This window comes from Bubalus bubalis, chromosome 1 (assembly GCF_019923935.1).
Source record: "Bubalus bubalis isolate 160015118507 breed Murrah chromosome 1, NDDB_SH_1, whole genome shotgun sequence".
NCBI lineage: Eukaryota > Metazoa > Chordata > Mammalia > Artiodactyla > Bovidae > Bubalus > Bubalus bubalis.
This window is the reverse complement of record NC_059157.1, coordinates 99,365,673-99,382,794: the sequence shown is the minus strand read 5'-3', so window position 1 is coordinate 99,382,794 and position 17,122 is coordinate 99,365,673. Positions and strand designations below refer to the sequence as shown.

The window sequence follows — 17,122 nt, the reverse complement described above, 5'->3', positions numbered from 1 at the left end:
ATGAGTAACAGCAAAAGAGGGAGGTATCATGAAGATGTTTAACTATGAAATGTAGTCATTCATTGAATTCCAACAGGTTGCTAATCTCAGAAAGACAAAGCATTTATCTGTAGTCTTCTTCAGCTTCCTTTAATTTTAAAGGCATAGTAAAAAGTCAGAACTCCTGGAGTGTGAAGTCAGGTGTCCCTTAGGAAGCATCACAACAAAAAAACCTAGTGGAAATGACAGAATACCAGCTGGGCTACTTCAGATCCTAAAAGATGATGCTGTTAAAGTGCTACAGTCAGTATGTCAGTAAATTTGGAAAACTCAGCAGTGGCCACAGAACTGGAAAAGGTCAGTTTTCATTCCACTCCCAAAGAAGGGCAATGCCTAATAATGTTCAAACCACCATACAATTGCCCTCATTTCACGTGCTAGCAAGGTAATGCTCAAAATCTTTCAAGCTAGGCTTCAGCAGTATATGAAACAAGAACTTCCAGATGTACAAGGTGGGTTTAAAAAAGACAGAGGAACCAGAGATCAAATTGCCAACAGTCACTGGACCAAGGAGAAAGCAGGGAATTCCAGAAAAACTTCTACTTCTGCTCCATTGATAACGTTAAAGCCTTTGACTGTATGGATCACTACAAACTGTGGAAAATTCTTAAAGAGTTAGGAATACCAGACCACTTTTCCAGTCTTCTGAGAAACCTGAATGCATGTGAAGAATCAACAGTTAGAATTGGACATGGAACAACAGATTGGCTCCAAACTGGGAAAGGAGTGTGATAAGGCTGTACATTGTCACCCTGGTTATTTAACTTCTATGCAGAGTACATCATGGGAAATGCTGGTCTGGATGAATCACAAGCTGCAATCAAGATTGCCGGAAGAAATATCAAGAACCTCAGATATGCAGATGATACCACTCTAATGGCAGAAAGTAAAGAGGAACTAAAGAGCCTCTTGGTGAGGGTGAAAGAGGAGAGAGAAAAAGCTGGCTTGAAACTCAACATTCAAAAAACGAAGACTGTGGCATCTGGTCCCGTCTCTTCATGGCAAATAGAAGGGGAGAAAGTGGAAACAATGACAAATTTTCTTTTCTTGGGCTCCAAAATCACTGTGAATGGTGACTGCAGCCGTGAAATTAAAAGATGCTTGCTCCTTGGAAGGAGAGCTATGAGAAACCTAGACACTGTATTAGAAAGCAGAGCCATCACCTTGCCGACCTTGCCGACAAAGGTCTGCATAGTGAAAGCCGTGGTTTTCCCAGTGTTCGGATGTGCGAGTTGGACCATAAAGAAGGCTGAGTGGGTAAGAATTGATGCTTTCAATTTGTGGTGATGAAGAAGACTCTTGAGAGTCCCTTGGAAGCAAGGAGATCAAACCAGTCAAACCTGAAGAAAATAAAACCTGAATATAATTGGAAGGACTGATGCTGAAGCTGAAGCTTCAATACTTTGGCCACCTGATGTGAAGAGCCAGTCACTGGAAAAGACCCTGATGCTGGTAAAGATTGAAGGCAAAAGGAGAAGAGGGTGGCAGAGGATGAGTTGGTTAGATAGCATCACCAACTTAATGGACTTGAATTTGAGCGAGCTCCAGGAGATAGTGGAGGATAGAGGAGCCTGACTTGCTGTAGTCCATTAGGTTGCAAAGAGTCAGATAGGACTTAGTGACTAAACAACAAGAATAAAAGAATATTGATATTGAAGTTAAACAGTGCGGTGATCAGATTCTGGTTTCACCACTTAACAGCTGTGAAGAAATGGCGTGCTCCTTGCCCTTCCTCATCAGCAAAAGGACCCCTATGTTTCCTTTTTTTTTTAATTGGAGGATAATTACTATACAATATTGTATTGGCTTCTGCCACACAGCAGTGTGAATCAGTCACAAGTAGAACACTGATGTTTCTTACCAGGCTGGGTTTTGCTTTGTGAGAGAATGTCTGTAAAAAAATAGCTTGCAGAAAACAGATCCTAAATAGTAAATATTAGCTATTATTGTTATTTTTAGTAGACAGGTGAGAAGGTGTGTAAAAGGAAGGAGAGCAGACACCAATATCAGGCAGGAACCTTGGAAAATGATAAAGAATTTATAGCAGGAGCTGAGATAGCCCTTTGTTACCTCCAGTAGCAGTTTTCTGCACAATGTCCTGACTGTCAAATAAGTAATTTTAAGCTTTTCCCCTTATTTCACTCTCCAGCTTGAAATCTCTTTATCTCCCTCTGCTAGTATCTTAATAGGAAGTTCATGTCTGTTCATAATCTGTTTTTTTTTTTTTTTTTCAAATTTCCCAGGGTGAAGCCTCCACTGCTGCTGCCTGGCACTGCAGATGGTCTTTTCTTCGGCCACTTCTCGGCTGGAGTCCCACCTTGTCCTGTCATCCCCACTCCTGTTTCTCAGTCCTCCCCCGCATCGAATAGCAGTGTCCTCCCACATTAAGAGTTGAGAGCTGCTTTTCATGTTTTCTGAAATTCTTTTCTGTAATTTAACTTTGCATTAGCAGTATCACTTGTCTTTTCAATAAGAGTGTTTCCTCAAGGTAGTGATTGTTCTATTTCTTGGTGTCCAACTGAGATGCTAATATCTGTAATTTATGTTTCTTAGAGAATTCTGAAAAAGAAGTCTGCAGGTCCAATTACCCCTTTACTGATAATTTTGATAATGCATCTAAGGAATTAGGACTTTTTAAATCTAAAAACCACATGGGTCTGAGGTTCCCTCACCTATTACTGTCTTAAGTACTGTTTTCTCCAAGTGAGTATTCCGCTGTCATATTCTATCAGTATTTCAGGAGCGCCCCCTACTGGGCAAATGGCTTTTGGATGACATCTGTTAACCTGAAATTTAGGGAGAGTCTAATTTCTCTGTACCAAAGTTTCATTCTACAAGCAATGACAGGATGTTTAAAGCAATGACACAATCCCAGTGTAAATTAGTAGTGTTTTTTTCCTTCCTAATCCCTCTGTCCCTTGGCTCTTGATGACTTTTAAAATGGAACAGTATTAAAATAATGTCTTTGAAGCACATGGATTCCTGTCCTTGTTTAATTGTCTTGGCTTCAAAAGTTTACTCAAGTAAATCCAGGGTTCCATTCTTACATTGCACTTTTAGCCCCTAGGATTATGTAGGCAATTAAGCTATCCTTCCAAGAGTTCTAAATACTCATTAACATTATTAATCATTTTTAACATACCAAGTTCTGATATCCTCTGGGAAATGCTGTGTACTGCATTAGAGTGTCTTATGTCAGCTCTCCTACAAGGATAGGGCCATATACCTCAGCTGCTGCTGCTGCTGCTGCTGCTGCTAAGTTGCTTCAGTCGTGTCCGACTGTGCGACCCCATAGATGGCAGCCCACCAGGCTCCCTGTCCCTGGGATTCTCCAGGCAAGAACACTGGAGTGGGTTGCCATTTCCTTCTCCAATGCATGAAAGTGAAAAGAGAAAATGAAGTCGCTCAGTCGTGTCTGACTCCCAGCGACCCCATGGACTGCAGCCTACCAGGCTCCTCTGTCCATGGGATTTTCCAGGCAACAGTGCTGGAGTGGGGTGCCATTGCCTTCTCCAATATACTTCAGCTCTGTTGTCAAATATGCCAAGGCTAAAACTTTGCTATTGGTGGGATAATGACTTTAGGTTTTAGGTACACTTTCATGGCTTCATAAACTACTTAAGACCCACTCTGGATATGCTTCTCTTTTAAATGAAATTACTTTAAGCATAACTGAGCATAAAAATGTTCAGTGACTAGAATCAAATTAAATTGGAAAATTAGATTAAATCATATACCACTGCTAATAGCAACAGATACTCACATGGTCCTTCACACCACAGCCCTCCTCCCCCTCATTTACTGATAAGAAGCTGAAGCTCAGAAAAGTTAAGTATAATAATTTATCCTAGGTCACCCAACCATAAATGGTAGAACCACAATTCAAACCCCAGGAGGCTGTGAAACCAGTTATTTCTGTTAAAACGTGTTCTAGAAGAGAACATATCTGTTTGTGTGATAAGTTACTGAAATTAAGATACCTCTATAGTTTCAAATGTATTATACAAAGTTAATAGGGAGGCCGCTGGTCACCTTATCTTTTAAGCAGAGACCGTGAGCAGTTATTCCTCTAATGAAATTAATTTAATTAAAAATCTCTGGTTCATGGGCTTGGTTATAAAATCTCTGCAAATAAACACATTTGGATGTGCTAGCTGACCATGCTAGGTGTTCAGTTTCTATTACATACACTTAACTAGAGGTGAGGTTGAACAGTTATATGACTCCTCCACACTCAGTGTCACATTAGCACAGGTCTTCCTACTGCTTACTCTAATGCTGTACTTCAGATCTTAGGGCATGCAGAGTTTTATAGATAACTTGCTTTTTAAAACACCCAATTTCCATATTTCTTTATTTTGTTATTTTAGGAGATTATGAGAAGGCGATGGCACCCCACTCCAGTACTCTTGCCTGGAAAATCCCATGGATGGAGGAGCCTGCTAGGCTGCAGTCCATGGAGTCGCGAAGAGTCGGACACGACTGAGCGACTTCACTTTCACTTTTCACTTTCATGCATTGGAGAAGGAAATGGCAATCCACTCCAGTGTTCTTGCCTGGAGAATCCCAGGGACGGGGCGGGAGAATGGGGGCGCCTCGTGGGCTGCCGTCTCTGGGGTCTCAAAGAGTTGGACACGACTGAAGCAACTTAGCAGCACAGGAACTATAGTAACATTTTGTCATTCATGTCTTGTGTAAGAGTGAGTGAAGTCGCTCAGTCGTGTCTGACTCTTTGCGACCTCATGGACTATAGCCTAACCAGGTTCCTCCGTCCATGGGATTTTCCAGGCAGGAATACTGGAGTGGGTTGCCATTTCCTTCTCCAGGAGATCTTCCCGACCCAGGGATTGAACCCAGATCTCCCACATTGTAGGCAGATGCTTTACCGTCTAAGCCACCAGGGAAGAGTGTAAAGAGAATAGTTAAAAAATTGTATTACCCTATTGTTTTGTAATATCACGCGGCCAGTGAAAACGATTGAACTGTACACACTACCTGCCATCAGCACTACCATCTCCACCTCCATGGCTACTGTTATTAGTAGCAAACATTTGCTTGGCATCTGGTTTGACTTAGGCAGTGTTCTGGCCTTCCTGGTGGCTCAGACGTTAAAGCATCTGCCTGCAATGTGGGACACCTGGTGGGTTCAGTCCCTGGGTCGGAAAGATCCCCTGGAGAAGGAAATGGCAACCCACTCCGGTACTCTGGCCTGGAAAATTCCATGGACAGAGGAGCCTGGTAGGCTACAGTCCATGGGGTTGCAAAGAGCTGGACATGACTGAGCGACTTCACTTTTCACTTTAGGCAATGTTCTAAGCTCATCGTGTACGTGAACTCATCTAATCTATCTCTGAAAGGATATGCAGGAAACTGATCATTGTGGTTCCTCTGGAAAGGGAGTCAGAGCAACCAGAGTCTGACCTAGAGATTTAGTTTCCACTGAATCCCTTTTATTGGTTTGAAAGTAACATACACATTGAATTGAACATTAATTTTAATGTAATGATAACTTCATTAGTATTAAAATAATATGAAAGTAAAAATTGAACATAAGTAGAAAAACAGCAAGTAGCTCATGTTCACTATGGCTGCAAATTGTTGTTTTTAAGAAATATTTTATTGTTGTTGTTCAGTTGCTCAGTTGGGTCCAACTCTTTGTGACCCCATGGACTGCACACCAGGCTTCCCTGTCCTTCACTATCTCCTGGAGCTTGCTCAAACTCATGTCCACTGAATCAGTGATGCCATCCAACCATCTCATCCTCTGTCACTCCCTTCTCCTCCTGCCTTCAGTCTTTCCCAGCATCAGGGTCTTTTCCAGTGAGTCAGCTCTTTACATCAGGTGGCCAAAATATTGAAGCTTCAGCATCAATCCTTCCAGTGAATACTCAGGGTTGATTTCCTTTAGGAATGACTGGTTTGATCTCCTTGCTGTCCAAGGGACTCTCAAGAGTCTACTTCAGCACCACAGTTCAAAGGCATCATTTCTTCAGTGCTCAGTCTTTTTATTGTCCAGCTCTCACATCCGTACATGACTGCTGGAAAAACCATAGCTTTGACTATATGGACCTTTGTAGGCAAAGTAATATCTCTGCTTTTTAATACACTGTCTAGGTTTGTCATAGCTTTCCTTCCAAGGAGCAAGCATCTTTTAATTTCAAGGCTGCAGTCATCATCCACAGTGATTTTGGAGCCCAAGAAAATAAAGTCTGTCACTCTTTCCACTTTTTCCCCATCTAGATTTAGCTCTCCTCTTTCTTCCTATTTCCACTGTGCATAAGCACCTTCCACATCCTCCAGTGTTTTTAATAACACTGTATCATAATATCAGATCAATAGTTAATATTCACATTATTATGAATATAAAAATGCCATTCACAGTACAATCACATAGAAAATTATAATTACTTTTCTTTATGCCATTTTCTGTTTTTTCCTGTAGTCGATTTTTCTTGTTTGTTTCTTTTTTAACTGGTGGCATTTCTGTACCCTTGGAAAACTAGTATGGAATAAGAGTTACACAAAAGTCTCTGGAGTCAGATTGCCTGGGATTCAGCCGCAGTGCTCCTCCTTACTAGCTGTGTTGACCTACCTAGTTAATTGGCTTTGCCTTCTTTTTCTTATCTGTAAAATAGGGGCAATACATACATCCATTGCATAAGGTTCAGATACAGTGTGCTTGGAAGAGTGTCTGCCCATAGAAAGCATTCCATAAATGTTATCTGTTATTAATTGCTAATTCAACCTCAACACTCTGGATTTGTATGTTTCTTAATATACAGGCTCACAGCAGTGAGTCTGTCAATTTCATCTTTGGGGAAATGTCTCCCAGATTCTTCCAACCTGCCCCACAAATGAGTATTCACCCAACCTAGGACAGTGCAAATTCTTATTCAGGATTTCCTCTGATAAAATAAAATTCACATTGTATTGCAAGACAAGACAGATTTAACATAAAATTTTTCTTTGTTTGGGCCTCCTCCCTTCCCTTTAGTATATATTGTGCATTAAGCAGACCTCCTTAGGAGATAACTTTCCTAAACTTCCTTTTTTATCTCATTAAGGATCCCACCTCCTGAGGAGATAAACCTTTCTTCTTAATCTTGTAAGGGGCCATGAGTGACCCACGAGCCACTCCTCACTTTCTACCTATAGACCTGGGTTGTATAAACTGTGCTTATGTACAGCGCTCTGTCTCAGAAATTTAGGTAACTGTGCTTTGACTTCTAATGAGCGGAAGAGTTCTCAGCGGTTTCTGAGAGGTTGCTCCCAGGTTATAACCCTCAATTTGAATAGAATAAGATTTTCCATTTCTTTCTTAAATCAGCTGGTTAAGTTTTTTGTCACCATCTTTTACCTTCATCTTTCTTTTTTATTTTTTATTTTGGAAATAATAATTTATTTCTTTTCCTCCCAAAACTATGAAAATTTACAAAAAAAAAATCAAAGTTTACATGCTGCTCAGTTCAGACTGAGAGTGCAAGAGGTGAGAGCCTGGACCACAGTGGCCACTGAGTGTTCGCCTGCAGGTAAACACTTACATCTGAAAAGAAGCTCCCCCAGCTCTGTGCTCCTGCCTTCAGAGATGCTGCGGGTCTTCCCATGCCATTTCACACCACACTCCTGGGGCATTAGGTCACCAGGATAATACAGACGTTTTTTGGGTTTGGGCATTATGGATTTTTTTCTTTTTCTTTTCCTTTTTTTGCCCTCCTGCTAGAAAACGAAATTTTCAGTTCATTTCTAAGAAATTAATTGGTCAATAAATTCATTTTGTTCTGCTTCTCCTTTCCACAAAGCTTCATATTCAATGCGATACCCTTCAGGCTGCATTCTTTTCTGCTGTTAGTGCCTGGAGTTGTTGCTATTGGTCTTCTCTCTATCTTGCTATAGATCTCAGCAAGTTCTGAGCACCAGTGGCCTTCATCTTCTCATTTTCTGCTTCTTTTGCAAGTTGGTCAACAAGCTCAATTAAACCAGCAGTTATTTTCTAAAATTGGCCCATTTTGTCCACAAAGTCCTTGCGCTTTTCCTTGAGCTCTCTGGCCTGCTGGGTAACCTCTGGGTCCAATACCTGCTGCTTGTTCAGCTCATCAAAGTGCAGCCCTGCTTCACCCAGGATGTCCTTGGCTCGCTCTCCAGTCAGGCAGCCAGCGCCCTGCGGGGCAGCCTCAACCACTGCTGTGACTATAGGACCTGGCTACCTCCCTGCTTTTTGGCTTTGGTCCCTTGTGTTCTGGACTCCATTTTTTCCTCTTTGTTGGCCTATGACTGTTTTTTAATGAAGCATATCTTACAGCTTCTTGAGAAGGAGTTTTGGGGGAGTAATTTTTTTTTAAAGGAAATTGCATGTTAGAAAATGTCCATTTTCTATCCTAATGGCAAGTAATAGTTTTGTTGGATATGTAATTCTAAAAGAAAAGTAATTTCTCTTCAGATTTGTGAAGGCATTTTTTCATTGTCTTCTTGTTTCCAGTGTTGCTCTTGAGAGGTCTAAAGCTATTCTAATTCCTATCCTTAAATATGACTCTCCCCCTCCATTTCTAGAATATAGGTTCTTCACTTTGACTCCAGTTTTCAAAAATTTTACAGTGTGATTTTTAAATTTTTTTCTGAAATATAGTTGCTTTACTACAGTGGTGTATAATTAAATTTTAAAAGAAATGTGTGGATTCTTCTTTTCCACAAAATATAACTCACTTTCTGTATCGTTCTGCTCTGTGCTTTTTTTTCACTAAATGTATCCTCAGATCTCAGACTATCAGCTTTCCAGTCCATACTGGAAAGCCTATCTTATAAAGGATGGCAATGTACTCTTAGAGCAAGCTCCAGCCCCAGTGATGGTGGGGTTATATCAGTTAGTTCAGTCGCTCAGTCATGTCTGACTCTTTGCGACCCCATGGTCTGCAGCATGCCAGGCTTCCCTGTCCATCACCAACTCCCAAAGCTTACTCAAACTCATGTCCATTGAGTCGGTGATGCCATCCAACCATCTCATCCACTGTCATCCCCTTCTCCTCCTGCCTTCAATCTTTCCAAGCATCAGGGTCTTTTCTTCGAATTAGGTGGCCAAAGTCTTAGAGCTTCAACCTCAGCATCAGTCCTTCCAATGAATATTCAGGACTGATCTCCTTTAGGACGGACTGGTTGGATCTCCCGTACTCTCAAGACTCTTCTCCAACACCACAGTTCCAAAGCACCAATTCTTCAGTGCTCAGCTTTCTTTATGGTCCAACTCTCACATCTGTACATGACTACTGGAAAAACCATAGCTTTGACTAGGGGTTATATGGGTACCTTTAAATAATTTTTAAATGTTTAATATATTTAGTGGAAAAAAGGATGAACAAATTGTACACAATAAATATGTGCAATTATTTGTCTATCAATAATACCTCTATAAAGCTTTAAAAATAATGTAGGAATTTTGGGCTTACTTCAGATCAGACTTGATTTTATCACCACTGATTTTGCCTTGAATATGACTAAGAGCCTGCATAAAGATATAAATGCCTGTGGTGGTTTAGTTGCTAAATAGTGTCCAACTCTTGTGACCGCATAGACTGTAGCCTGCCAGGCTCCTCTGTCCATGGGATTGTTCAGGCAAAAATACTGGAGTAATCGAACCTGAGTCTCCTGCATTGCAGGCAGATTTTTTACCAACTGAGCTATGAGGGAAGCCCCATGTAAATGCCTGTTCTGCCTTTTTTTTTTTTTTTATTTTGACTTTTTCTTTTTTGCCATTGCTTTCCTTTTGTATCCCTTGAAGGAATCTTTTAAAATTGTTCATTTAATTACAGTCTCTTAAAGGCACCATCTGAGAAGGCAATGGCAAGCCACTCCAGTACTCTTGCCTAGAAAATCCCATGGATGGAGGAGCCTGGCGGGCTATAGTCCATGGGGTCGATACGAGTTGGACACGACTGAGCGACTTCACTTTCACTTTTCACTTTCACACAATGGAGAAGGAAATGGCAACCCACTCCAGTGTTCTTGCCTGGAGAATCCCAGGGATGGGGGAGCCTGGTGGGCTGCCGTCTATGGGGTCGCACAGAGTCGGACACGACTGAAGCGACTGAGCAAAGGCACCATAAACTGCAGAAAATTTCAGTAGGCTGAGAGCACTACGGCTGATCTCAGAAACTGTCTGGCATACTGAGCATAGGTAACAATGCCAAGCTGAATATTAAGGTGCTAGTGGTAAATAGTGGTAAAGAATCTGCCTGCCAGTACAGGAGACATAAGAGACTCGGGTTCGATTCCTGGGTCGGGAAGATCCCCTAGAGAAGGGAATGGCAACCCACTCCAGTATTCTTGCCTGGAGAATACCATGGATAGAGGAGCCCGGCAGGCTATGTTCCATAGGGTTGGCAAAGAGCTGGACGTGACTGAAACAATTTAGCATGGACACATGGATAGCTCCTTTTAAAAATAAAAATTCTAAAATTTTATACCTATTCCTGATTGGACTGTTTGTCCAGAGGCAAACATCTTACTTTGAAGAAAGATCCTCTAGAATACCCTATTCTTTTAGCATATAATTATGGCAGGTTACCCCCAAAAGTATAATATTCCTGGTATATGCATGCTTTTTATCTTTCTATCTCAAGCTGTTTTCACATATTTTCTCTCTCAGATCTTCACATCTGGTATTTTTAACAGGTTATGAAGCCTTTGTTTTTTGAGAGTAATTAACACATGTATTGAATCTTAAGGTGTATAAGGCTAGTACTGTGGATAGTGCTGAGTTGCTTCAGTCGTGTCTGACTCTTTGCAACGCTATGGACTGTAGCCCACCAGGCTCCTCTGTCCATGGGATTCTCTCCATGAGCTCTTCCAGGGGACCTTCCCAACCCAGGGACTGAACCCGAGTTTCTTACGACTCCCCCCTTGAGAGGTGGATTCTTTACCACTAGCTCCACTTGGGAAGCCCTGTGCTAGTACCATAATGTTTCTTAAATTTTAATGTACATCGAAATAACCTGGATTTTTTTTTTTTTTTTTGGTACTCATTCTGATTGAGTATGTCTGGAATGAGGGCTATGGTTCTGCATTTCTAATAAGCTCCCAGGTGATGGCAATGATGTTGGTCTATGAAGCACACAGAGTTCTACAGTTGGAATGTAAAGAGGTGCATAATCTGATCTTCACCTTTAAAGGATTTATAATGTAGCCAGGGATGAGTATGGACATGAATAGAGCACCCAAGATTTATGTAATTGTGATATAGCTCTTCTTTTTTAGTGTCTTTTTTGTCCTATTCTCCTCAAGTCACCTAATTTTACCTACCCTCTTGGATGGTAGCAGCATGTTCCATGTGTTCAAAATTCACCTGCATTCTCTTAATGTACCCTTTCTGAGATTTTCCCTTTGAGAATTAACATTAATCTATTATTTAAAAATATGTTAGCATATATTAATGTCTAATCCCTCTCAGATATTATATGGAAATTTGTACCAGGTTGTCTGATGACATAAGCCAGAAGTTTATATGGTAGAAGATAGTATGAGAACTATGCACATGCTGGAAAATAGACTGTGAGATAGTCCTTGGAGCTGGGAGAAATCTGCCATGTAGTTCTGTGATCCAATATTCAGGATCTGTGGGCTTCCCTGGTGGCTCAGCTGATTAAGAATCTGCCTGCAATGCAGGAGAGCTGGGTTCAGTCCCTGGGTTGGGAAGATCTTCTGGAGAAGGGAATGGCTACCCACTCCAGTATTCTGGCCTGGAGAATTCCATGTACTGTATAGTCCATGGGATCACAAAGAGTCAGACATGACTGAGCGCCTTTCATTTCAGTTATATACATAGCATGGTCCCAGAAAGTAAACATTCTCTGAATGAGTGGTATGGTGGGACTGATACACAGGGAACAAAAATACAATAAAGGAGCTCTGTTAACCTCGAAATGGACTCATGAAAGGATTAATCATCAGTGATAAATGTTCATGATCCCCAAAGAGCTGAATGTGTTGTGCTATTCTGAGCAAATTTCATCGATCACTGTTGAGCCATAATAGCTATCCATCTATTATGCTGACTGGTGAAGCTCTGCACCCGCGAGGTCAGCTTTGTGACTTGCTCAGCTCCAGATTGCCACAGTGGCTGCTGCACCATCACCATCACCAAGCATCCTTCTCTTCATCATAATTGCCAACACGAAAACAAACGAACTCACTGCTTCTTCATGTGAAATGAAAAAGAGAAATATGGTGGCACGGTTCTTTCTCTCCAAGTTTTCCTGCCAAATTTAACTGAGCAATTGAATATAGGTTTTCAAGTGTAATCAATTACTGAATACTGATTGAGTACCAACTTTTTGAAAGCACTTTGTTGGGTCCCTGGGAAACATGAAGATTAGTAAGACCTGGCTCCCACCTTCACACAGATTACATTATAGTTGTTTTGATAATACACATAATTTTTTGAAAAATCTTTTGGGAGCAATTGACCAAGTTATTTTTTCACCTTTGTGTTTCCCTACCTAGGAAAAAGTGAAAGTCTCACAGTCATGTCCAACTCTTTGGGATCCCATGGACTGTAGCTTGCCCAACTCCTCTGTCCATGGTATTCTCCAGGCAATAATACTGGAGTGAGTAGCCATTTCCTTCTCCAGGGGATCTCCCCAAACCAGGGGTCAAACCTGGGTCTCCTGGATTATAATCAGATTCTTTACCAACTGAGCCACTAGGGAAGTCCAGGAAAAGTGACTGGTAAACAGAGATTGAAAAAATGTTACTGAAGAATGGTAATTAAATGATGAAATTAAGCAACAGTTTTGGGCAACAATGAAGTATTGTCACAGGACATGATACAACTAACTATAAAATGAGCTTTGTGTACAGTGATATAGGAATAACATTTCTCAAACTGGGTCCACAGCTTTGCTTCAAGAATATTTTCTTTTCTGTAGATACATGATAGATACACAGTTCAGTTCAGTTCAGTACAGTCGCTCAGTCATGTCCGACTCTTTGCGACCCCATGAGTCGCAGCACGCCAGGCCTCCCTGTCCATCACCAACTCCCAGAGTTCACTCAGACTCACATCCATTGAGTCAGTGATGCCATCCAGCCATCCCATCCTCTGTCGTCCCCTTCTCCTCCTACCCCCAGTCCCTCCCAGCATCAGAGTCTTTTCCAGTGAGTCAACTCTTCGCATGAGGTGGCCAAAGTACTGGAGTTTCAACTTTAGCATCATTCCTTCCAAAGAAATCCCAGGGCTGATCTCCTTCAGAATGGACTGGTTGGATCTCCTTGCAGTCCAAGGGACTCTCAAGAGTCTTCTCCAACATCACAGTTCAAAAGCATCAATTCTTAAGCACTCAGCTTTCTTCACAGTCCAACTCTCACATCCATACATGACCACAGGAAAAACCATAGCCTTGACTAGACGGACCTTTGTTGGCAAAGGAATGTCTCTGCTTTTCTATGTGCTAGCTAGGTTGGTCATAACTTTTCTTCCAAGGAGTAAGCGTCTTTTAATTTCATGGCTGCAGTCACCATCTGCAGTGATTTTGGAGCCCCAAAATATAAAGTCTGACACTGTTTCCCCATCTATTTGCCAAGAAGTGATGGGACCAGATGCCATGATCTTCATTTTCTGAATGTTGAGTTTTAAGCCAATTTTTTCACTCCCCTATTTCACCTTCATCAAGAGGCTTTTGAGTTTCTCTTCACTTTCTGCCATAAGGGTGGTGTCATCTGCATATCTGAGGTTATTGATATTTCTCCCAGCAATCTTGATTCCAGCTTGTGCTTCTTCCAGCCCAGCATTTCTCATGATGTACTCTGCATATAAGTTAAATAAGCAGGGTGACAATATACAGCCTTGATGTACTCCTTTTCCTATTTGTTCTGTTGTTCCATGTTGTCTGTTGTTCCATGTCCAGTTCTAACTGTTGCTTCCTGACCTGCATACAGATTTCTCAAGAGGCAGGTCAGGTGGTCTGGTATTCCCATCTCTTTCAGAATACACATGAGTAATTTATATTCAGTTTTCATGTTTGTATATATTTGACAATATAATTAAGTGATTTAAAGTAATGTTAGGGGCCCTTAGAAATGTTATTTTTTTAATCAAATATTATTTGATGTCATGTATGGATCTTATTTGAATTCTTTTTTCAAATAAGCTGTAAAGTATTTTAAAAATTATGGAAGTGTTGAAATTGTTAGTTGCTCAGTCGTATCTGACTCTTTGTACCCCCGTTCAACTGTAACCCACCAGGCTCCTCTGTCCATGGAATTCTCCAAGCCAGAATACTGGAGTGGGTTGCCATTCCCTTTTCCAGGGGATCTTCCCAACCCAGGGATTGAACCCAGGTCTCCTGCATTGCAGACAGATTCTCTACTGGCTGAGCCACCAGGGAAGCCCAATTTAAATAATTACTGATCCTAAGAAATCATGATCCTAAGAAATCATGGTTTCATGATCCTAAGAAATCATTGTTATTATTTTTCAGGTGTGATTGTTTTCTTTTTTAAAAATGTTTACTTATTTGGCTGTATCAGGTCTCTAGTTGCAGCTTGCAGATTCTCTAGTTGTGGAGCTTGGGCTTAGTTGCTGCTCAGTATGTGGGATCTTAGTTCCCCACCAGGGATCAAACCCATGTACCCTGTATTGCAAGGCGAATTCTCAACCACTGGACTGCCTGGAAAGTCCAGATTGTTTCTTTTTAAAAAGGATTCTTATCTTTTAAAAATACATACTGAAATAGCTATGAATGAGATGGTGTAATATCTGGGATCTTCTCTGAAATAATCCAGGGGTAAATTGATAGTGGGGCTTCCCTGGTGGCTCAGTGATAAAGAATTCGCCTGCCAAGCAGAGATTTTGATTTCCCATGGATCAGAAAGATCCCCTGGAGGAGGAAATAGCAACTCACTCCAATATTCTTGCCTAGGAAATCCCATTGACAGAGGAGCCTCACGGGTTACAGTCCAGGGCGTCCCAAAGATGATTTAGCAACTAAACAATGATGAAAAATTGATAGTATGTGGAGATACAGATTGTGGTAGGTAAAATGATGGTTTCCCAAAGATGTCTATGTCCTAATCCCCAGAAGTTAAGGTAGTAGATGGAATTAAGGTTGCTAATCAGTTGACCTTAAGATTCTCCTGGATTAACCATTTGGACTCAGTGTAATCACAAGAGTTCTTAGATGTGGAAGAGAGAGGTAGAGCAGAGTCAGACTGATGCAGTGTGATGAAGAATTGACTGGTCATTGCTAACTTAAAGATGGAAGTGAACCATACACCAAGGAAGGTGAGCAGCCTTTAGAGTCTGGAGTGGGTGAGTGAGTAGATTCTCATACAGTGTCTTGAGGAAGGAACTCAGTCTGGTGACAGCACCATGATTTTAGCCCTTTGAGACTCAATTTTGGGTTTCTGACTTCCAGAACTGCAAGATAATAAATTTGTCTTGTTTTAAGGCTGGCATAACCCTGATAGCAAAGTTAGAATGTTTCCTCCTATCACCACTTTGCTTTGAATTTTTGTTTTTGCTTTTTAGTCATAAATGATTGCTGAATTTGGTCAATTGTTTGTTTGTTTTTTTCCTGTATTTATTGAGATGATAATTTTTATCTGTCTCTCTTTTTTTTTTTATTTTCAACTGTTAAACCTTCCTTGTATTCTTAGAATAATTCCAATTAGATTATGATATAGAATTCTTTTTATATATTGCTGATTATAATTTGCTTTTCTTTTTTTTTAATTTTCTTTTCTTTTATTAAGGATTTTTATATGTATTTTTGTGAAAGCACTATGCTGATCTTATAAAATGACTTGGGACACATTCTATCTTTCTCTGTTATTCAGGAAGAGTGTGTAATATTAGTATGTATCTTACCATATAGTTGTTCAATATGGTTTTGGGGAGGGTACAAGTGCTAGAAATTCCTATGTGTTGTTGTTGTTTAGTCACTAAGTCCTGTCTGACTCTTTGTGACCCCATGAACTGCAACACACCAGGCATTGTCTCCAGGAATTTTCTCAAATTCATGTCCATTAAATTGGTGATGCCATCCAACCATCTCATCCTCTGTCGCCTCCTTCTCCTTCTGCTCTCAATCTTTCCCAGCATCAGGAGAAAGATTCCAATTTCTCATTTTTCCAATGAGAAAAGGACTTTGGCTCTTGCCATCTGATGGCCAAAGTATTGGAGCTTCAGTTTCAGCATTAGTCCTTCCACTGAATATTCAGGATTGATTTCCTTCAGGATTGACTGGTTTGATCCCTTTGCTGTCCAAGGGACTCTCAGGAGTCTTCTCCAGAACTACAATTCAAAAGCATCAAATCTTCGGCACTCCGTCTTCTTTATGGTCCAACTCTAACGTCCACGCTGCTGCTGCTGCTAAGTCACTTCAGTCGTGTCCGACTCTGTGCGACCCCATAGACGGCAGCCCACCAGGCTCCTCCGTCCACAGGATTCTCTAGGCAAGAATACTGGAGTGGGTTGCCATTTGCTCCTCCATCTAACATCCATAGCTTTGACCATATGGACTTTTGTCAGCAAGTCATGTCTCAGCTTTTTAATATGCTGTCTAGGTTCTTGCCTGGAGAATCCCAGGGACAGTGGAGCCTGATGGGCTGCCGTCTATGGGGTCGCACAGAGTCGGACACAACTGAAGCGACTTAGCAGCAGCAGCAGCAGGTTTGTCATAGCTTTCTTTCCAAGGAGAAAGCATCTTTTAATTTCATGGCTGCAGTCACCAACTGCAGTGATTCTGGAGCCCAATCAAAATAAAATCTGTCACTATTTGCACTTTCCCCCCTTCTATTTGCCATGAAGTGATGGGACCAGATGCCATGATCTTTTCTTTTTTGATGCTGAATTTCAAGCCAGCTTTTTCAGTCCCTTCTTTCATTCTCATCAAGAGGCTTTTTAGTTCCTCTTCGCTTTCTGCCATAAGATTGGTATTGTTTGCATATCCAAGGTTGTTGATATTTCTCCTGGCCGTCTTGTTTCCAGCTTGTCATTTATCCAGTCCAGCATTTCACATGGTGTACTCTGCATATAAGCTAAGGAAAAGACTCTTGAGGGTCCCTTGGACAGCATGGAGATCAAACCAGTCAATCC

The 17,122-nt window shown here is 41.2% G+C and overlaps 1 pseudogene; it reads right to left on the bottom strand.

The window, feature by feature from the left end:
- Positions 1-7,489: 7,489 nt before the first annotated feature.
- Positions 7,490-17,122, bottom strand: part of LOC102396924 — a 55,736-nt pseudogene continuing 46,103 nt past the window's right edge.